Source organism: Empidonax traillii, unplaced genomic scaffold (genome assembly GCF_003031625.1).
Source record: "Empidonax traillii isolate 1590-97213 ecotype Southwest subspecies unplaced genomic scaffold, ASM303162v1 scaffold374:size1477467, whole genome shotgun sequence".
In the NCBI taxonomy this organism is placed as follows: Eukaryota; Metazoa; Chordata; class Aves; order Passeriformes; family Tyrannidae; genus Empidonax; species Empidonax traillii.
Genome location: NW_020955567.1, coordinates 423,231 through 435,450, shown reverse-complemented (window position 1 = coordinate 435,450; position 12,220 = coordinate 423,231). Strand labels below are relative to the sequence as shown.

General features: G+C 42.8%; 1 protein-coding gene across 2 annotated transcripts in view; it reads right to left on the bottom strand.

Moving 5' to 3' along the window:
* The window catches only part of SLC38A1 (solute carrier family 38 member 1), a 42,072-nt gene extending 35,354 nt beyond the window's left edge, over positions 1-6,718 (bottom strand). For both annotated transcript variants that reach the window (XR_003572274.1, XM_027892903.1), the window contains exon 1: positions 6,494-6,718. The gene's annotated coding sequence lies outside the window, so the exon portion shown is untranslated. The remainder of the gene's footprint in view (positions 1-6,493) is intronic.
* Positions 6,719-12,220: the final 5,502 nt, after the last annotated feature.

The window sequence follows — 12,220 nt, the reverse complement described above, 5'->3', positions numbered from 1 at the left end:
TAAGGAGTGACAAGCTCTGTCTGTTTTAACCAAAACTCTGCTTCTACAGAAAATTAATTGAATGAAGACTTCCACAAGGGCATGTAATGATAGAAAAGGAGGAATGGTTTAAAACTGAAAGAGAGCAGGTTTAGGTTAGGTATTAGGAAAAAATGCTTTACTGGGAGAATGGTGAAGCACTGGAATAAGTTGCCCAGAGAAGTTGTGGATGCCCCATCCCTGGAATTGTTCAAAACCAGGTTGGATGGGGCTTTGAGCAAACTGGTGTAGTGAAAGGTGTCATTGCCCAAGGCAGGGGGGTTGGAAGAAGATCATCTTCAAGGTCCCTTCCAAACCAAACCATTCTATTATTTTATAAGATGAAGTGAAATCTTAGAGCAAGCTAAAGCATCAGTAATCATTTCAGCAGATTCCAGCTTTTAGGCAGACAAGTTGCTCCTGCAGCCCTCAAGCAGCCCAACAGTCATCTTTGAATCTGCCTCAGATTCTTGCTAGAATGATTTACTAAAAAAAACACCAAAATAAAACCCTGAAACAAACAAACAAAAAAAAATTGAGTGAAATAATGCACTGCACTTCCAAGTATGAGAAAACCTGATCTCAGTGCCAAAACACGAGGAGGGTGAGGAGAGAGTGGTAGGGCTGGGGACTGAAATTTTCATTGTGATGGCATGAACTCATCACAGATTTTTTGAAAAGAAAAACTAATATGTCCTTAACACTTCCATCTGTAAAATTAAGATGATAATAGCAACAATAACACTCATTTTGTGAAGCGCTTGAAGATTCAGAGAGAAAGGGTGATAAATGTGATATCTGGAATAAAGCACCTTGCAAATCACAAAATTTTTGCAAAGATGCAGTTATCTTAGGGATATACAGAGAAAACTCGTTGTCATTGCTAATCACTCTGGGCACCCTCCACAGTCAGTGGAGTACAGGTGGTCACATAAATTTCCTCCCCATTTTAAACTACAAATTCACCCATGTGACAAATCACAGAGTCTAAATAAAATCTACAGTTCCAAAGGACAGTGTTCATGTCAACCAGCTTCATTCCCTGCAAGTCAAGTGTCAGCTCCAGGCTTTTCATTTGGCCTCTACAGTGGAGCCTGGCACTGCTGAAGGACAGCTTACCCTGACCCACAGGGGTATGAAGTCTCACAGAGCTGTTCCCTACAACTGCAATAGCTTTGCTCGCCAAGGGAGATTCAGTGCTGGGATAGCTGAGCTAAGCAAGTTGCCACCTCAGGTGTAGGTGCCACTAATGCTGTGGGAAGAAAAACCCAAATTGTTTCAACTAATAGAAATTCATCATATGTTGATACTGAGATATATTGGAAGCAGCATATTTGTACTTTTACAGCCCTTCATTCAAGAAATATCATAAAAGAAATGCAAATAAAAATGCTATGCAAGAGTCCCTAAACTGAGCTTTATTCCTAATTCACATTGAAAGGCAGTAAATAATCATGTGAAGAGTGACTGTAGAAATCCCAGTCACTTTAGTCGCTGTACCTACTACTCTACTCTGTACATCCTTAAACCTCCCAAAAGGAGAACTTCAAGATACCTGCCATCGAACCTCTCTCTCCAGACATATACAAAGTAAATTATGAAGAAGAAATTAGAATTCTGCTCTTATTTCAAACTTTTATACTCAGATGGGCAACCACTGCTCCTTGAAGCAGAAATAACCCTAAGAGAAAACCAGGAAAGAGTTAATGACCCTTCAAGAGGAACCTCAAGGGCCTTTGTGTGATAGCTGACTCAGCCCCTCAGTTTAGTGGAAAAAGCATTGCTCTGGCCTAGGAGCTTGGCTTCTCTTTAAACATTCCATGATGTGTCTTGTAAAACCCTTTATGGATAATTTATTTGTTATGTGCTCCTTACAGAATACGGAAAGATTACAATTGGTCATAGATTTCAGGAGGACTATGCAACGACACAAGAAGATAAAATAAAATTTTTTTTTTCAAGGACACTGAGACCTTCACAAGCCTTCAAAGCACATTCCAAGAACTGTGGTCATTTTCTCGGTTACCTTCTGAAACATTAAAAAAAAAAAAATCCTTGCAACTCCAGTTTTCTGGACTGTTAAATTCCACAAGAGCAGTAATGGGATCAAAACCTTTGTATTTGAAAAAAATGTAATACAGACAATATATCTTTATTTCTTCAGCTGGTTCCAGCATGAATCTTTCTGGGTCATACCTGGAAGAGATGTATTCTCAGAAAACACTTTGCTGGAAGTTGTGTTTTTAACAGTAACATCATCACTCTTGTGGTAATGGTGATGGCTTAATTCACCGGTCTTTTTTTTTTTTTTTATATATCTCGTAAATGACATCATTCAAAAAATGTCACCTTAAAGCATACGACTGCCCAAAAGCTGAGCCAGTATGCAAGAGGCATTTGGATAATTGGTCGAGTTGGACACTTAGCCCATCTCTGGATATGGTTTTTGTAACGTGCCCTTGCACACCCAAAGGGGAACTTCATTCACTGTGTGCTTCCCACAGTCAGTCTTGGGATTTGTAAATATCCAAGACACAATAAGCACTTTTAGCTACGAAATTCAAGCTAATTTGCTCAAAAGATGAAACGTGACTCAACTTCCTTCTCAAAGGGAGTTTTGCCAAGAACTCCTTTTGATTGGTTACAAGTCATCAGAATCCAGCACTTGATTTTCACACAAGCTGGTTTTAGTCCTGCAAAGCCTGAGATGTGATAAGTCTTTGCTCATACTTTTGAAACTTCTTTCAAAGTAGAGCAATATGACCAATAAGACACCAGGGACATAAACAGTGAAACACTGAATCTGAAACTCTGTGCACAGACTATTCACTTAAATGACAAAAAGCAAAAATACTTTATACGAAACAGTATCACACTGGGAGGCGGGGAAGCAAATATCTCCTTTTTATTCCGCATTAGTGACACCTGACATGAGAAACATAAAGCTCCAGATTTACTCCTCATCTACAGGAAGGACAAAATGGGGAGATTAGAGAAGAGCCACAGAGATAACAAAGAGCTTGGAAATTAAAGACTGACTCACATCCACTGAGCAAACAGCTGCAGTGCTTGAAATGTCATTGCCTCCAGCTCCTCAGCTCTGCCCCTCTGCAGCAGGCTGCAGCCACAGGAGCAGCGGAAGGAAGCAGGTTTACTCTGGTCCCGCGGCAGCCCAGCCCCAGCTGGGCTCAAAGAGCCACTGAGAACCGACAAGGTGCCGGCACACTGCTGTCCTGCCCATCGGACACAGCGCCAGGCTGAAAGCAGTGCAGCAGCCGGAAGGCCTTCGAGCTGCTGCGGCTGTTTCCTTGGTGGCTGTAAACCACCACTTTTCATTTCCAGGCTCCTTCTCTCTCACACAGCTCCCACAGCATGCAGGATGGAAACAGTTAAAAGATAAGGTGTGGGGGGGAAACAAGTGACACAAGACTTGGGAAGGAAGCGGAAGGAAGCTCAGAAAAGGATGCTATACATCACTCAGAAGTGATGAGCACAAATGTGGATTGTCAACCTTTCTCTTGGTAGTGCATGACCTCGCGCTACAACAGGAAAATGTTCCTGCTTTTCCCCAACACTCTCCACACTGCCCTTCCATGCTGCCATAAGGAGAACACAGTCCCAAATTAAGTCTCGATAGGCTACTCAGCTGATCAAAGGCAGGCAAATAAGAAACCATAAAATCCCAGTCTGATTCACCCAGTGATTCATTACTTTAGGCAAAACACTTAAAGATGAACCATAAAGGAAAATGGTTTTAAGTACATTTTTGTTTTGAGCCCTTCCCAGTCAATTTAGGAAAGGCATTTGGCAGAGGAATATAGTCACATTTTTTCCTAATTATATTTCTCTGTGAAATCCTCTCGACGGTCTCAGTTTTGAGAAGAGATCCCAAAACGCACTGCCACAAATAAACTCTTGTCTCCCACAGAAAGTGGAGATGCTATATGAGTGGGGCTTTACGGGGCACTGCAACAAAACAGACCACCCAGATGTATTTGTAAGGGTTAAATGGCAGCTTTGAAATTCCTATTTCAATTATTTTGGACTACAGAAGGAAGAACCCTTTGTATAAGTTCATATGTAACTTAGTTGCCTTCTGCCCCAGTTTACAAGTAATTTCTCTACTTCAGTTTTGACTCTAAGAGACTCAGAGTGATATTTATCTGATAAGCTTAGACAAATATTATGAGAGTTGACTGCAAAACATGAAAAAGCTGCCATTTTTCCCAAGAGCAGCCGCTCAGACTTCTTGGATTGGATTAAGGTCACAGCAGTAAATGCCCATCAGAAAGGAAACCAAATTCAGGCTTAAAATATTTAAATATTCCCACAGCATTTCATTTGTCTTCACAATACAAACTTTTAAAGCTCTGGTTATTGTCATGCTACGTGCTACATGGATTTCTACAGAAATTGGGAGGCTGATAGAAAGACAGAGGAGAGCATAGAGGGAAGTCCCATTTCTGCTCAGTCACCTCTTTTCCCCTGCTAAAAAAACCAAACACCCAAACCAGAAAACACAGACAAAATGTAGGACAGAGACCCAGGACAAGCAGCCTGCAAGCACAAAGGCTGAGAGAGCCCTGCCTCCCTTTCCATCCTCTAAAACCCTTGTAAAAAGCAGGATTTGGTCATGAAGGATAGTTGATCCTCTGTGTTTTACAGCAGTCTTCAAACAGCCTCAAACAACTCAGAGGATAATCCTCTGCACAGGTGTATATGGAATGTGACGCTCACCGCCAACAACTGTCTCCCGTCCTCACCTGGGCTAGAAAGCCCAGTTGGTCCAACTACAGCATAAACAGTCTGAAGTGACAAGCCAGAGGATGCTGCAGTGTGCTTCAGTGAAGTGCTCTCTCTCTGGTGCCTCTTAAAAACAAAAAAAACCCAACCTTCCGAAAAGGCAAAGTCAAATAGGAGTCATTGAGTACGACTATGAAGCAGATCCCATTTTAGTCAGTGAATTTCCATCAAGCCTCAGCAGAAGGCCTCTGCTTACCAGCAATATGGCAGTTCCTAGATTTCAGGCAGGTTTTGCAAGCAATTTCAGAGCCATTTCGGCAGGGGTTCCTAACCTGAAAAGGGCAGTTTTTGATATCTATATCCTTCAGCAACAGATGGAATTTCCTTTTAGAGGCTTTTAAAACCAAGTTGGTATTTTGGTAGCAAATGAAGTAAACGTTAGATGGAAGGAGGATGTTTCTTTCTCTCCCTGTAGCTGTTTTTACTTCTGATCTAAGCATGTTGGACTCAGAATGTAATTTTCTTGGTTTTCCTTCTTATTCCTGGAATGTAATTTATCAACTAACAAGTATCTTTTTCTAACACTTTACTTTTAGAACAATGGCTCCTCTATGTTCTTTTGCCTTTCAAGCACGTGTAAAAGCCAGACAAACCTGAAGGTGAATGAAGCACCACAAAGCATAGGTTCCAATCTATCATTTGGACCAGCCGTTGGTAGAAATGCCCCACAGGAGTCTGGGACGCTGAGTAGCCTAAGGACACGTGGTAAATTTGGTTGGTGGCACAAGCAGACTATATTTCAACTTCCATAAAACCAGTTGTCAGATCCGGGGTTTTTTTCAGTCCTTCTAATGTCACATAAACAAAGTAAGGGTTTATACACCTCCTCATCTCCTCTTTCACAAGGAGACAGACACATTCTAGCTACAGGTTGCATTACGAACTCTCTGCAAAACAATGGAACAAGCTCCCTGCCACAAGAGCGAGCTGGACGTACACACACGTGAGCCAATGCAAAACCGGGCATTCACACCGGCCCTTATTTGTTCTCGTCTTTGCTCATTAAAAGCAACTACCTCAGCTGCTACTATGCATTTACGGGCCACCACGCACACGCGTGCGCGCCTGCATTTTCCGAATACCGTAAAACTTGCACTGACCCCATAGCAGCGCTGGGTTTAAGAGAAAGGCAAGAACGTTCCACAGCCGGGCAGGGCTACACCGCGGCCGCGCACCGTGCGGGGGCTGCGGCACTCGCGGCCCGGCCGTCACCAGGGGAAAACTCATTTACTACTATTTTTTTTTTTTTCGCTGCAAGCGGAAGCTCATAGTTGCCGACTACCACGTTTTTGTTTTATTTCTGCAGGGCTTTTGGGTTTGTTTTTTTCCATGCCCGTCTCAGCAGCTGGCTAGGACAGCATCGCCCCCCCTCCTCCGGCCCAGCGACGCGCCCCAGCCGCGGGGAGATGCCGCATGGCCGGCCACAGCCCCCCGTCCCCTCCCGCCCCGCCAGGCTCCCTCAGCCCCTCCCCGGCTCGCTGCGCGCATTTTTAGGGTTTGGAATGCGCAGCACCCAGGGGCGAGGAGGCACGTTTTGGGGGGGCGGAGGGAGATGCGCAGACGGCGGGGACAAAGCGCGGCGATCTCAGCGCTCCGGCCCGCGCGGCGCGGAGACAAAGGGTGCGCGGGGAGCCGCGGCCCCGTCCCCACGATTGCATCAGCTGCTGCCTACCTTCCCCAGGAGCTGCGGGGATCCCACGAGAAGCGATCCACCCTATCCGCCGGGAGCCGGCTGGAGCACCGCGACAAATAATTACAGGGATAACAAGAAATTAAAATTTAAAAAAAAAAAAAAGAAGAAGAAGAAAAAGGGGCGAGGATGCAAGGGAAATTAAACTGGCGAAACCAAGACGGCGAGGAAGATGCCGCTCCTCCTCCCGCCGCGGGTGTGTGCATGTGGAGGTGGGCGGGCTGGCGGGAGCGCGCCGGGCGCGCCGCCGCGCCGGGCCAGGGGCCGGGGCCGGGGCCGCGCCGCCAGGTGCTGCGGGACGCGGGGACGCGGCCGGGCCGTCCCCGCGGGGACGACGGTCGCACGTGGTCCGGGCAGGGGACTCACGGCGCTCCCCGACACCCGCGGCTCTCCGGCCCCATGGATGTTCAGCACCTTTCTTTCTTTCTTTCTTTCTTTCTTTCCTTTTTTCCCTTTTTTTTAAATTTTTTTTACTCTTTTTACAACAACAGAAAATAATTTTTCCCTCTTCACGCCACGATTGCCCACAGGAGAACCCCTCGTGGCAGGCAGGTCGGATTTTTGTGGTGTGAAATGGCTACGGGAGATCTGGCATTCTCTTGTAACACGATTTCCTGTTTCATCATACAAAATGTGTACGTTGAAAATGCTGCCATGCGTTCGAGAGATCAGGGCGTTTCCAACTGGGGCAAGACACCTTTCACAAATACAAGGGGGGATTTGATGCACAGGTGATTTGCTGTAGCTTGTTATTTCCATGCTAATCTCTAGAAAGCATTGTATGAGCTTTTTGATTTGGAAAAAACTTCTTAAGAACAAACCTGAAGCAAGATGGCATTTCAGCTGTCCTCAGTTTCACCCCACACAACACATGACTTGCATGGGATATCACAAGGCAAAGAGTAAAAGGATGCTGGATCGTGTAGGTTTTGGGGGCAGTTTGCCTGGCTACCCACAGTGGGGGAGAACGGCTTCTGGCAAGCTCTCATGGTAGCTCTTCCAGAAGCTTCCCGAGGTGTTTGCTCTGGAATTTCCACTAAATGTTGAAAATGTTGGGTATTCTAAATGTCAGGCTAAAAAGGCAGATGATACACGTTAAGAACTGTGGTTTTCAAATCATTGGATTTGCACATACAAATTGGATTCCCATTTTGGCGCTTCTGCCACATTTTTTTTCAATAGGGCACTTCATAGAATAGTTTTTGTTGGAAGGATCTTTAAAGGTCATCTAGTCCAATGAACAATGAGCAATGATCAGGGACATCTTCAGCTTGATCAGGTTGCTCAGAACCCTGTCCAACCTGACCTTGAATGTTTCCAGGGGTGGAGCATCCACCACCTCTCTGGGCAACCTCTTCTAACGTTTCACCACCCTCTTTGTAATTTAAGAATAAGGAAAAAAATATTTTCCCTTATATCTAATCTAAATTGACTCTCAGTTTAGAACCATCACCCCTTGTCCTACTGCAATAGGCCATGCTAAAAAGTTTGTCACTGTCTTTCTTACAGGCCCCTTTTAGGTACCATAAGACCGCAATAAGGTCTCCTTGGACCCTTCTCTTCTCCAGGCTGAACAACAGCAATCTTTCAGCCTTTTCTCATAGAAAGGTGCTTCAACCACATGATCATTGTTATGGCCCTCCTCTGGACCCACTCCAACAATGTCTTTGCTGTGCTGAGAACCCCAGAGTTCTGTGAATGTGAAACTTTGTGGAAACAATAATTTAATTGACACCCATCCCACTGCACCTTGCTAGGACAAGAGCCTTATCATCCCAGCAATGAGAGTGAAGCCCAAGGAAAAGCTGGCTGCCCAAGGGTGTTAAGGCAAGGGCTGCCCTTGCAACGCTTCCTCATGTGAGTAAACCTCTTGGTGCTCACACCAGAATCATATGCAATCCCAGAGAAATTTCAGGCTGACAAAAGATGTGGGATTGGATTCCAAATTATACGCTTGACTGCCCATCCAGTTCTACATACAAGGCACCAAGCCCAAAAGCACAGAAGAAGGTATTTGCAGTTCATTCCGACTCAATTACATTATATGTCTTGAACTGAAAATCAACCTCTACCCTAGATTACTGAATAAAAGTGTGTGTTATAAAGTGGATGTGGTCAGGTGGTATTGCTGTAGAGAATAAGAGGAAACTACTTTGTTTCTTTAAAACAGAACATTATCAGGCTATCAGGTGAATGAACATTGATTTGATGTGTTCTGCTACTAGCTTTCATTTTATAGCTGTAAAGGCAGAGTTTTTGGTTCTTACCTTGGCATGCACATTCTTAGAATCAAGGTACTTAATTTTTATAGAATTTGGAAAAAAAATCTTTTTAACATATCTTAATACAGCTCCACAAAATTCTTAGCACTTCTAAGAAATTAAAACTATTTTACTTTACTCTTCTAGTATTTCAGATTTCTTCACTCTCCCTCTCAATATCTCTCTGATTTTTTATCACTGTTGGTTCTGTTTGCCTTGGTATACTATGAAACCTTGATGCTTGTGGCAAGCATCTTCTAGTTTTTTATGGTTTCTTGTAAATTTTTTTCAACAGATTTTTGTACCATTCACTTACTGACCTTATCTATTCCTTCTGGGTCTTTATCCTTTTCACTCATAATCTCCTTCCCATATCTGGTTTCAGATATACCTAAAAGATCAGGAATTTGCCTTTATATTTGAGGCCCATAATTTTTTTTTTCTCTTGCCTATCATGAAGTGGCAGTTCTCTTCTCTAATACTTTTTAATGCACTTTTGTCTCGTCAAGTAGATCCTCTTTTCTTTCCTCTGAAATAGCCCTGAGCCTTTCTCTGTTTTGTTCAGACCTACAGCTTCCAAATATTCTTTAGACTATATTTTGCCAGCCTAAAATGAATCAACAGCCATATTCATTTTCAGAACTACCCTCTGAAGTGCAATGTTCTTACAGAGTCTGGAAAATTCCCTTCTGAACTGTCCTTCAAAAATTGATGCTTATTGACTAACTTTTACTGCCTAATGGAAACTGCTAGTATGCAATAAAAGATATACCTACATAGTAAATTGAGCTAAAATCAAGACACTAAATTATCTTGTGTGAGCATTTAGCAATTTTCTCCACGCAGTTTCAGAATGCTGTTTGATTTGGGGTGCATTTCATTGCAAGTGGGACTTGATTGGCTTCTTTGTTGTCCTTTGCTTCCAAATTGCAGCAAAACCTACCAGACATTCCAAGCACAATTCTTGTACCTGGCACAAAGCTGATGACAGAACGTCATTAATTTTGTGTGATTACCCATTTCAACTATTTTGCCCTCTGGCAAATATATGGCTACAGCCCAAGGGAATGGAATTGCTGGAGTTGGAGATGGATGTGCCTGGGGTGGGGGATTCACAGCTGATGTGACAAAGCCTGACAGGTGGAGCTGGAAGTGCTTGCAGACTTCTCTTCACCTCTATTTTAGTATATCCGTCAGTGGCACGTTTGAACTTACGTGCTAGTGATTGTGTGAAAGAGAGAAGAATAAAAGAGAGCAGACCAGGAGTGAAAAGCCACCTTAAGGAGAAAAATCCTGTGTTTTGCACAGAAGGTGCTTGCTGCCAGAAAGTGACCTTGAATACCTTTGTAATCTCTGTCTGCCCTTTAAGAATGGTCATGTGGAAGCATAGGGTGTAGGCAGTGGCTATTTTTGCACCTCAGTACTACATCTAAATCAAGTTGAACTAAAATGCACATAGAATTTTGAGGCCGGTTTATTTCGTTGGTTTTGTTTTTTGGAAAGAAGAATTTGTGTCCATTTGCTGCAGAGCCCATGAGCTCAGGATTGATAAGGCAGCATCTAAGCCATGGGATGCTCACAGTAGGCATCAGTACCAGTCCTCTTAATGGAAGTAATTAGACAGGGAGAGCCTTTTTCCACCAAGGCTTCACAGAGACTGTGGGCCCAAAAAGTGTTGCAGATGTTCTGCAAGGATGAACAAAGTACTGGTACCTACTTGGGCTGGGAGTGCCTCAAGCCCAAACCTACCATGGGGTGTGCTGAGGTGGATGTACTCTCTCTGGGTGGTACAGCAAGCTATTGTGCTGCACAGTGCAAATCTCTTCTTTGAAATAAAGTAAAAATTCCAGCGAATATCTATGGTTTCTCTAGTCTGCCATTCCAGGATTTGCTAGCAAACAAAAAGAAAGGTTTCTTGGAAATCTATCGCCATGTTAAAAGCCTTCTGTTGCTACAAGGGTCCCAATGCTGAATCTGTGAAATTAGCAGAGGAGGATATTTTGCCTGGCAGCTAAGCAAGGGAGAACATCACTGACAACGATGCATAATGTACGATATGTACATGACTGGTCTTGCATGATACTCTGAAAAGAACTGCCCACACTTGTCACAGATTTCGTGAACGCTGATAGCATCAACTGTGTTTAAACATGTGTTCAGCCGCCTCCAACTCTGCATGTTGAGACAATCAGTTTTCCAGGGCTGCAAAATCTTGCATGCATGTCAGTGACTCTGTGACCATGAGATGTTATCATTTGTTAGTTTTCTGACCAAAGCATGGTATACAAACATGATGACTAATCCTGGTTTAATAGGAGTTGTCCTTTGCTCTTCCTCTTTAGATTCAGGAATTCACGCAACAAAGCAGGTAGTTGTGCTTTTTCTTCTTACCTCCTGATCATCTGCTCTAACTCTTTTCTTTGGTCAGAACAAATGTTTTACTGGCGTACAAAGGTTTCAAACTTCTTGCATGAGGTTAAGAAAACAGCAGTGACTAAAACAAAGAGATTTGCAATGTGATAGGTGCCTGGAGCGATAGTAAAAGTTTCATTTAAACACACTTTAAAAGTAGGTGTAACAAAATTTTCTTCTATCTACTTACTTTTAAGGTGTTGGTTTTTGATGTCAATTTACAGTGCTATAGACCAAGTTATATAGTCTGAATAGATCTTTCTGAAATGAGTACACTTAGACTTTGTGGTGACCAAGATGCTGAGTTGTGTTACTACACAAAGATGAGATCCTCTCTCCTTTTCCGCAGTAAAGGATGCTTTTTGCAATTCTGTTTGTATAGAGTAACTTCAAAGGCTTGCTCAGCATTTTGAGGGACAGTTATGTCATGTTGCCAGAAATTGTCCATGCAAATTACAACTCCTAGTCCGACCATGAAAGGCATATCTATGGAGAATGGGATATGTCTAGAAGTGTGAAATAGTTGATAACTGTTGTGAATTAAATTATTCTAAGAATACTTAGTTATGTGTTGTATTAAATTATCCTAAAGTTAATTTATTTAATCTAGGACCGGCCTGCAGAGCCCAGTAATTGAATTCTCCACTGTTAAGAAAAAGATAGATTAAAAGATAGAGATATAGATATATATATATACAAAAAAGAAAAAAAATTGCTTAATTCAGTTTGAGTGACAAATATTATATATCTAAATCCATAATATTAATTTAAAGCTTTCGAAGTTGCTGAGCATGTCTCACTGCTGCTTAAATCTATAGGAGTTAGGGGAACTCAGTATCTTTAGAGATCAGAGTGCTCATTTCCCTGACTATATATGTTATTAGATGCTGACCTGTTAGTATCCAGGTTGTACATACTGATCTTAGTGTAATCCATCAATAATGTATCCTGCAGAAGTTATGGGATCACGAAAAGTCATTAAATGGGTGAATTTGGAAAAAAGGAGTGACTTTATTTTGACAATTCTCATCTAAGA